Here is a 10,000-nt window from a genome sequence, read left to right as displayed (position 1 = left end):
GTAGCAAAGACTTCTTAAAATTGATTAATTTATGAAGACACTTAAAGCATTCTACAATAGTTTATAAACTAACATTTTATCACAGTTTATAAACTAACATGTTACCACATTTTACAGACTAACATGTTATTCAAACATAACAAACAAAAGGCACTGAAAAAGCAAAGCCAATAGCAATTCTTTTGCATCCACACATCACTTTTGGGCATATATCGTTAAACATCCTGGACATGATTTTTAGTAAGGTGTAATGATTTTCCATTAATAGGAAAATAAGCTTCTTTAGGTAAGGATTTAATCTTTCATTATGCTCTCCACCTACTTTGAGAAGTTAAACACTAGCAAATAGTAGAGAAAACCTGGAAGGGGGTAAATATTAGTGCCAATTATATGCTTAGATAAGTTAGCAGTGATTGGGGAATTATACAATAAAGTCTATATCCAGTAAATTATCTTTTTAATGATCACTCTAACAAGCACTTAAGTGACTGTGATACACTAAGGAATGACCAATACCACTGCATAAGTGAAAGTTGAACATCCCTAATCTCGCAATTTTTGGAAATGCTGTAAGGAATAAAATGGAAGAAAAAAATATTCTTTTAAAAAAATCTTTGTTGAAGTTCATTAGTAGCAGCTAAGAAAACACACTAGTCACACACAAAGAAAGAAAAATCCCAAAGCTCTGCCAGTGATCATTCTGAGAACAAGCAGAAATACACATCCATTTCTTCACAGCAAAAGTTAACAGTGGCATGACATAAGCTGACACATAATAAATCAGGTTGTTTAAAATGTTTTGTAAGGACCTAACAAAAGTAAGTGATGAGGTTATAGAGGATTCAAATGTCAAATCCAGGTTATGATCCTGCAAATGCATCTTTGAAAACTAGCACCTATTGAAAAGCTGTAGCTCCACTAGCTGCAAGTTTCACATGAAGCACATGGCGGTCTTGCATAAGTCTTTACAGAGCTTGGCCCTCATTTAATTTAATGAAAGAAATTTCAGAGCATAAGATTAAGCCTAAATGAACACAAGCTTCAATAGTACAGTGAGAAAAAGAATTTTGTAAGTGAAACGTACCTCTTCATTCTGTCTACTGAACCATTTACCAATTTGAAAAAAACCTAACTGTAAACTATACAATTCTCTATACTGACCGCAAGCAAACAGTTCTGTAATGTGGGAGCAGCTAGGGAAAGCACTGAGAGAAAAGAGAATCAGTCCTGAAGCAGGGAGAAGGAAGAAAGTTCTTCAGAAATGTAGATGAAATTCTGATTTGAAACCTTGAGACAAGCAAGAAAGACTAGAGACTTGAAGATAAGCTTGGGAGCAATTGTATTACTAAAGATTCAAAATATTAATTAAAAATTATTTTTAAAATGTGTTTCTATTACTTGAACTTTCAGTTCTTAGCCTTCCTAAAGAAAACAATAGGGAATAGACACAGTTGCAACTCCTAAACAAAAAAGGGTACTTTACATTGCAATTCTCAGTCTAAAATTAAATCTGAATTATGCAATTCCACTGCTGAAAAAGTGAAGAATTTCGGTCTTAGCATTTAGAAATTATACTTTCAGAGACACTAGAGTCAAGTCCAAGTTCGAAAATATTCCCAAATCACAGCATCCAGTAACATACAGTGGAAGAAACAGGTCAGGTATTTATACATTTTACTAGTCTCTAAGCAGGCTGAAACAAGTTTTTTAATTTCCTAATGACTGACTCTAATTAGGATGAAGAAGAAATGACTTGGAAATACCACAAAACTCCTTATAACTTGTACCTCCTGCCTAGACTCCCCTGGAACCATTACATTCATTTCTGTGATCCTATTTCAAAAATATCTGCTGAAAGTATGAGGAATTCAAAGACAGAAAAAAATCAGTGGTGGCCTGAAAATAAGCTTATGAAGCTTGGGCAAATTAAATATTTAGTTTAGAAGGCACAACAAAAAGTGCGGACAGTATATCATAAAGTGCGTACTGCAGAGAATTGCTGTCCCCTCACTTGCCACCCCATAAAAATACTGCTTGCCAAAATGCCCTGTCCTATCTACTGTCAAGAACAGGATCCTAGCCTAATCAACAATACCTAGCTGGTTTTGTCACTTTCTTAAGGACAATGTGTCTTACAGCATCTTTACTGTTTTCCTATCTTGCTGTAGGATGGACAGAAGCAACATTTTGTCTAGTAATTGTGGGGGACAGAACTGAGAGAAACATATTCTCAGTGAATTTTTTTAACCTATCATGTCTAGGGCTGCATTCATAGCTCCAGCAACTGTTATCTGAATTAAACAATTTAACAATTGAGATCACTAATTGTCATGGTTTTAACCCAACCAGACAGCTTGTTAGCCACTCCCCCCCCTTTCTTGCCCTCCCCTTACTCCTGGAGGGACGGAGAGGAGAATCAGAAAGAATTAAACTCCCAAGGGTTGAGATAAGAATAGTTTAGTAACTAAGGTATAACACAAATCACTACTGCTACCACCAATAATAGTAATGATAAAGGAAATAACAAGTGAAGAGAATACAACACCTCATCACCAGGCGACCAATAACTCACCCTCCCCCCCCCCAGCCCGACCAAGCACCGACCGATACGTCCTCCAACCCTGCAGTCCCTTCTAGTCCCTTCCGGGTCACTCCCAGTTACATCCTGGGCATGACGTGCTGTGGTATGGAATACCTCTTTGGTCAGTTTGAGTCAGGTGTCCTGTCTCTGCTTCCTCCCAGCTTCCCTCCTCTCTGGTAGAGCATAAGGCCCACAAAGTCCTTGGCCAAACCAAAACATCATTGTTTTTCAGCTCTGTTCCCAGCTGAAAGTCAAAACACAGCACTGCACCAGCTACCAAGAAGGAGAAAAATGACTGCCACTGCTAAACCCAGGACACTAATTTAGATAGTATGACAATTATCACAGTAATGCATAGTATGATTCAGCTAAAAAAAAAAAAAAAAAGTAATTAGACAAGTAATGCTGTAACTACATGATGGTAAAAACTACCATTTTACCAAAGATCTATTCTAGCACATACTTGAGCACCAGATGATAAACTAAAAGCATATCTCATCCGATTTTTAAAACAGTTTGAAGGAATCTGAGCTACAACAGCTAGACACACGCATTGCACAGGGAACAGTGATTTGAAAAGAAATTAATCTACATTCCTCAATACTTTCTTGACCCATCTTCATGGGAAAACTGCAGAAAAAAGGCCTTTTAGGCAAGCAGTGTTAAGACTGTACCTGTCTACCCGAACAGGACTCATGCTTTAAGAAGTTATATGCACTGGGAAGTGTAGAAAGGAAGAACTAGAGATTCTTCTCAACAGCCTATTTGAGACTATGCAGTGAACACAGAGCCCCCACTCCCACCTGCTCCCCATGAAAGGCATTTGTCCTCTCTAACAAATACAGAACATTTATATATGTATATTGAAACAAAACAAAGTAAAACCTACTAAACCCCACTTCACTGCATATGGTTCTCCACCTTGGGAGAAAAAAACAACCAACATATAACAGATATGCAGTCACATAGCTTTACACACTACAGGAAGGCATTCAGATTAGTAGGACAAATGAAGGGTAAGCTCCTATACAGAATAAAGTAAATTGCAGGGAGAAAAGGACTAGATTTTAGTAATTTTTTTAACCACCCCAAACAGGGTTGTTGAGCCACAAAGAATTTTTTGGTAAAGGCATCACTGCAAATTTTATGTACACAAATAATAGATCAAAGTCAACTAATAAGTCCTTAGAAAAAGTAAGCAATCAGTAAAATAACATGCACATCATGTGGACTGGAAATATATTCCCTATTTCACCAGGGAAAACTATTGGGAATAGTTTTAATTTTTAATTAAGAAGAAGTACTATAACCCATTTATTAAATATGTTTTGAATGGCTCCATCGTGAATTAAGGTCAAAATACAATTTCTAAATTCTCAAGCTGTGACGTAAGATTGGCTTTATTGATCTTCAGCATGATTTGTAGGAGCCCCCAATCATTATTTTGACAGTTTTATCATGCAGTAATAGACTTCCTTTTAGATAATTACAGTTACCACCTTCAATTTCAATCTTTTGTAAGACTTTTCCTTAGATAATCACACTTAGATCATGTTTCTTTCTTTAGTCAAACATATACAATAAGCTTTGGATAACAGCCCTGATTATTTTAACACAATAATTTTAAGGCTTACCAAAACAAGTTCAAGGGTTAATTATACAAGACAACTTTCATCTTTAAAATCTGTCACAAAATTTGTTTTATAGATAATGAGCATCTACTTCAGGGAAACAAAAAGCAGAATACGTAATGTTAACAGACCACAAAAGTTACCTAAAGTTGTTAACTTGTACACGTCTTGTGTTTCAATTTATACCTTTTTCTCATCCTACTACCGCGTCACTGCTGTCAACAGCCTTAATGCGTCTTCCTAATAACCTCCCCATAGGTACCAGGAGAACGCTCTTCAGCCCCCCATGAAATCATCTCTCCTCCCAGCTGAACAAGCACCAGTTCCTTCAGCCTCTTCTTGGAGGGCAAGTCCTCCAGCCCATTCACCATCCTGGCGACTCCCCAGTGAACTCTCCTCAGTCGACCAGCGTCTCCCTTGCATGCCTGTGGTTTAACACAGAAGCCCATAGTTGTGTTGTTGACCTGCAACCACGAAGCAGCGTGACTGAGTAGGGCAGGGATGATGTCTTCCCCTCCTTCCTAAGGATTCTACATACATTTTTTGCATGTTCTGGCCTACCTAATGTTTAACTATTCATTTAAAAATTAGAAGAGATCTCAGCTGGCAATATTATGCTGTGTTGATGTGCTTATTTTCTTGTGGTTTTCAAATAGTCGGTTCCAATCTCCTTAGTCAAAGAAGTGATTAAACTCAGGTATTGCTTGCAGGCATTATCATCTTTTGGAGAAAGGGACCCCAAAAAGAAAGGAAGAAAAAAGGGGCTTTACTTTAGCTAAAAGGTTGGAACACCTAACCTAAGGAGAGATTTCAGGGTCATGGATACTACATGTAAAAAAAAATTAATTCCAAAAGTAGCCCTTACTAAATTGTTTTTCATTGGGTTTTAAATGCTCTTTCAACTGCTTTTCTGTGTTTTCTTTGATCTTTTTCATTAGCTGCTTAAGATAGTTCTGAGGGTGACAAACATTTGGATCTCCCTTTCAGGTGACTCTGCATTTTGTTGTATAGCCAGCTTTTTGACTAACATGTCTCAGTAACATCCTTCAAGTACTGCATTCAGCACATTTTTTTAGCTTTTATGTTTTTTGCCCAAGCAGAGACATTCAGAAGTAGAGCAAAGTAAAGTCATGCAATGCTTTTTTAGGTCCTTCAATGCAAAGGACATGGATGGTGTAGTTGCAGGACAAAGTTGGTGTCAAGATGTTCCAGGGATTCAATGCTTGTGCGTTAGCAGAGTGCTGCATATATGCTAGGGGAATGTTTGAAGAGAAGTTTAAATTGGTTTGGCTTGCCTTTTTTTAATTGGTTTATCTGAGTGAACGGAATTTTCAGAGAAGACAGCAAGGCCCATTCCCACCGCTATTCATAAGTTACACTGAAGTAGCAATACTTACATAGATGCTGGTGACCCTGCTACAGAAAGAATGCATCTCACACTAAAGGATGTTTACCTCCTGTACGTTTGAATACATCCATTTCTATAAACAGAAACAACTTACTGTAGCTGAGGGCCATAATCTAAAATCTGAGATGACACTGGTCACTGATGTGCCATGCCCAACAACAAGCATGCTCCTTGTCTACCCAGGACACAGGCTTTCTCTAATATATTCTAGAAAGAGAAGCTGGAATAGTCCAAAGAAAAGTAGCTTTTAGGATTTGAAAGCAAACAGCTTTTCTCAGCAATACTGGCTCAAGAAAAATTCCCTCCACCGTCAATTTATCAGTGTACTACTGTGGTTGCATTCATCAGATGTTTATACAGAAACGGGAAAACTAAGCCTTGCTCTATGTTACAGAAAACCTGAATTTCCTCTGAAAAAGTGGACAACAGACTTATAAAGGTTAAAAAGAAAAATTGCCCTTCATTTTGTGTTCATCCATTTTTGCCCTTCTAGCTTAAATAGGAAGCAGGGAATAAGTACATGTGGATTCAGAAGTGTCTAGCACTCATAAATCCATGTCTGTCAAGTGTAAGATTGAATCTCTGTCTTTGCTTTGACATGAGCTCTCTATAGGACCTGGGCCAAGTTAATTAACCTGTTCATGGTTCAACTGTTTCATCTGTAAACTGGAAGTAGCATTTGGACCAAAACTCAAGCATGGCGAGTGAACAAGCTAGTATTCCCAGATCAAGAAGGTGGTGCGTAGTGATTAGAAACCTGGTCATGCCAGTTGTGCATGCTGATCAGAGTAAGTGGAAATTAAATATTTTTCCCACATACTAAAGACCAAGGACACTGACTTCACTAAATTAACATCAGTATTCATGTTGAAAGTATACAGTAAAAGTGGTCAAATGAAAACCATTCATTTGCATTGTAGCCTCAGCCTCCTGCTTCTGTAGCACTGTGCTTTTCTCATCCAAGAGTTAACTGGATGAAAATAAGCTGCTCAAATATATCCAACACTGGAATTCCAGAACAAATTCGCAGTTTCTTCAGCAATCTTCACCTGTAAGAGAAGTTTGCTTTGAATACCAAGGTAAGAGACCTACTCTGTAACAGCATTCGTACATGACAAGTCTATTATATGACAGATTAAAAAAGCAGCTTGTTAACAGTCAATCTAATGGTGAATTAAAAATAGTCCTCCATTCCTAAAATGAGAACAAGTAAAATACTGACAAGCAGATCAAAAAACCTGGACTGTACTCTTATTTCAGGGGCAGAATCTATTCTGGACACACAAGCAGAGGAATCTTTTGCTTCTGTTTTGAGAATTTGTTTACATTAATACAGTAAATCTGCTTTGAAAGCTGTCCCTATACTACTGGCTTTCCTTTCTCACCAAGGCAACTGAAGGAGCATAGATGTTTCCCAGTCAAGAAGAAGATACACTAATGAGGTATATATATATATAAAAAACCATATATTTTTTTATTCCACACAGGGAACTTCTGGGAGCACAGCTGAAACATCTGGTATACTTCCTGTTCCTGCCTTTGTAAAAATATGCTGAATTATCAGTATGAATTCAAAGAAGGGAAGATGGAGAAATGGAAAAATTCAGAGTAACTTCAAATGCTTGCTTAGAAATACTATCATTGGTCAGTATTAATGTTAACACTTCCTAAAGACTCTGTGTTTAATATGTGTGCCAATACAAAGAAACACAATTTATGCAATTTAATGTTTTTGAGCAGTGAAATCAACTGTCAGTCATTAGAAAGCAAACTTAATGGACCACAGTCAGAAGTCACCCAACAAAATACTAATTGGCTTGAGGAAAACCTCATCTATGTGGAAAAACACTCTCAAAAAAGTATAACAGAACATTGCCAAGACCTACTGTGCACCTGTAATTTTTACTAGAAGGCAGCCTACTGCTATTTAAGTTTTTGTGTATTCAGTAGACATAAAGTGAAGACTGTGTTCTATTCAAGACTGTTTTTACAATTGCCAATATGTTGCATTTAGCATTTTCGCAGCATGAAAGGCTAGTGATTGGCCCTGTTATATGTCTAGATTTCTTAGGCACACAGCAAATTCTCTTAAATGTGCTGCATTTTTACATAACTCCAGGCTACCAGCCTGAAACCAAAACCTTTCTTTTATGAATTCTGCATTAGAATACTCTGATAATTAGTCAATAGTAATACACTTCTGAAAGATGAAGCTTATTCCTTTGGTATATAAATCAGGTAGCAAATATATTGTAATAGGGAAAAATGTGAAATAAGACTCATTCAAATATGTATTTTACTTCCTGGAGATTGAAGCAATTCGAGAGTCTTGTGTAAAGAGCTTCTTCAAGTTGAAAAGAACTTCTAAAAACTAAGAATGAAAATTTTCTAGCATAAGTGATATAACTAAAATTAATTTTATTTATGCTAAGGATTGTTGACACACAGGGAACTCACATTTAGGTAGTGTTCTCAGAGCAAATAGATTATTTATGTATGCTGTGTAAATACATTAGACAATTTTGAAGTCAGACTTTTGAATAAGCACCTATTCTACATAGTTTCTAAAATTTAATTATTATAGTTACATTGTGCAATTTGTAATGCCACAGAATGCTTGTTTTAGAACTGTGTTCTAGTTCTTGATTTCCATCTGTGCCTTTACTTGGCAAGTGGACTGAAGATGTGTTTCAGAAATGAAGAAGTGATGGATACTAGCACTGCTCTGCTCAACTTGATCACATAAACTGTACCTCATTGCTTTTTAAAAAAAAACCCAACATTCTGTAGAAAGTTGCTTATTCAATACCTAAGAGAAAGTAGAAGAAGGTGGGAGGATATTCTGCCCTTATGTACATGTTGCTATTATGTTAATAATCAATAGCAGGCAGTCATACAGAAGAAGCTTGAGATTGTATTTGACATTATTTTCTAAGTGTAAATAAAAAGAGGGCAGAAAATGTAAGATTAAAAAAATGTGTATGTTTTTGCAGTTTTTCCTCTTTACAGAGTTGCAATTAAGAGCTTTTATTCTTGTTAAACTCTTTTGCATTCTCCAGATCATTGGCAAAGATGTTAATTTTCCTCCAGTTCACAAATGAGGAGGCAGGGTTGCCATTCAGAGGGGCCTTGACAGGCTAGAGGAACAGGTCAGCAGGTATCTCATGCAATTTAGTAAGGACAAATGCAAAGCCCTACACCTGGGAAGGAGGGAACCTCAGCAACAATATAGTCTGGGATGGACTGGCTGGAGAGTAGCTGTGCAGAAAAGGACCTGGGGGCCCTGGTGGAGCAGCGAGCTGAATGTGAGCCAGCAGTGTATTGTGGCAGAGAAAGCAGACAACAGCAACCTGAGCTTTACTAAAGGGAGGAGAGCCAGTAGACTGAAGGAAGTGATTATCCCCTTAATGCTTATTAGACCGCATCTAGGATGCTGTTTTGCACCCTGGAATTCAACACCCGGAATTCAACACTTGGAGTTCAATGTCTTAAAATGCATTCTAAGTATCCAAGTACAGAATTTATCTATTTTAATGACAACATCTATTTTATTTTTCTTCTTAGGATACACAAAAAAATGTAATATATGATGTTATGTTTATAGGGTTTCATTATGCTTGTATAAGGCACACTCATCACTTGGCCCACAGTTTTGTTTGGAGTTAATCTTCCATACATTGATAGAATTATCTGAGAGATTTAATAAGGCAATAGGCAGAAGAATTATTACAGTGCTCAGTTGAATAATAAGTTTTGAACTTGGCTGAGTCAAAGGATACACAGGGAGAGCACATTTTTCAAATTGTTCAGCATCCCAATAGAACCTGAAGCTTGTCAGTCTGAAAACTAGTACACAAGGCTCTCTTGCTCAAACCCAACTAGTGAGAACGCTAAAAGGGTGTATTTTTTTGCATCCAGAAACTGTACACTTTTCATTGACAACTTATGCAATGGTGATTACTCCAGCATTAATTGTCTTTGATGTACTTAAAAAAACAGTAAGTGGTATAGAAGTCAATTCTAAGCACTATTACTTCATGTAAGAAAAATGCAGATAACAGTATTTTTGACTGCAACAGCATTATACTGCATAAATAGCAAATTCAGTGTGATAGTACAGTAATCTCTACCCTAAGACCAAAGTTAATGGAAAATAAAAAGGCTATCAAATCAAGAATTTTGTTTCCTGGAATGGACGAAGACTAAGGCATATAGTGTACAATTTCCCACTATACTTAAACTATTTGGGCAGAATTTAAGTTCACATTCCATATTTATTTGAAAATGAGTACTAAAGGTATTATATTGTTAGTTACTCTGACTTTTGTAATGGCAAGCTCCCTTCCTAGCAGTATAGGCCAGTGGTGGAAAAATTCCATC

At 36.8% G+C, this 10,000-nt stretch overlaps 1 protein-coding gene and 1 long non-coding RNA gene across 10 annotated transcripts in view; one reads left to right on the top strand and one right to left on the bottom strand.

Moving 5' to 3' along the window:
* LOC133219974 (uncharacterized) overlaps positions 1-4,562 on the top strand; it is a 63,529-nt gene extending 58,967 nt beyond the window's left edge. Inside the window, exon 4 of the long non-coding RNA XR_009727595.1 lies at positions 4,471-4,562. This is a non-coding gene — a long non-coding RNA (uncharacterized LOC133219974). The remainder of the gene's footprint in view (positions 1-4,470) is intronic.
* The window catches only part of CDIN1 (CDAN1 interacting nuclease 1), a 125,393-nt gene that overhangs the window by 81,744 nt on the left and 33,649 nt on the right, over positions 1-10,000 (bottom strand). The gene's annotated exons all lie outside the window — the stretch shown is intronic.

This window comes from Neopsephotus bourkii, unplaced genomic scaffold (assembly GCF_033783945.1).
Source record: "Neopsephotus bourkii isolate Nb327-2 ecotype Australia unplaced genomic scaffold, CSIRO-AGI_Nbou_v1 NB_1388, whole genome shotgun sequence".
NCBI classification, from domain to species: domain Eukaryota; kingdom Metazoa; phylum Chordata; class Aves; order Psittaciformes; family Psittacidae; genus Neopsephotus; species Neopsephotus bourkii.
Note: the sequence above shows the minus strand (reverse complement) of the source record. Positions and strands in the feature narration are given on the sequence as shown.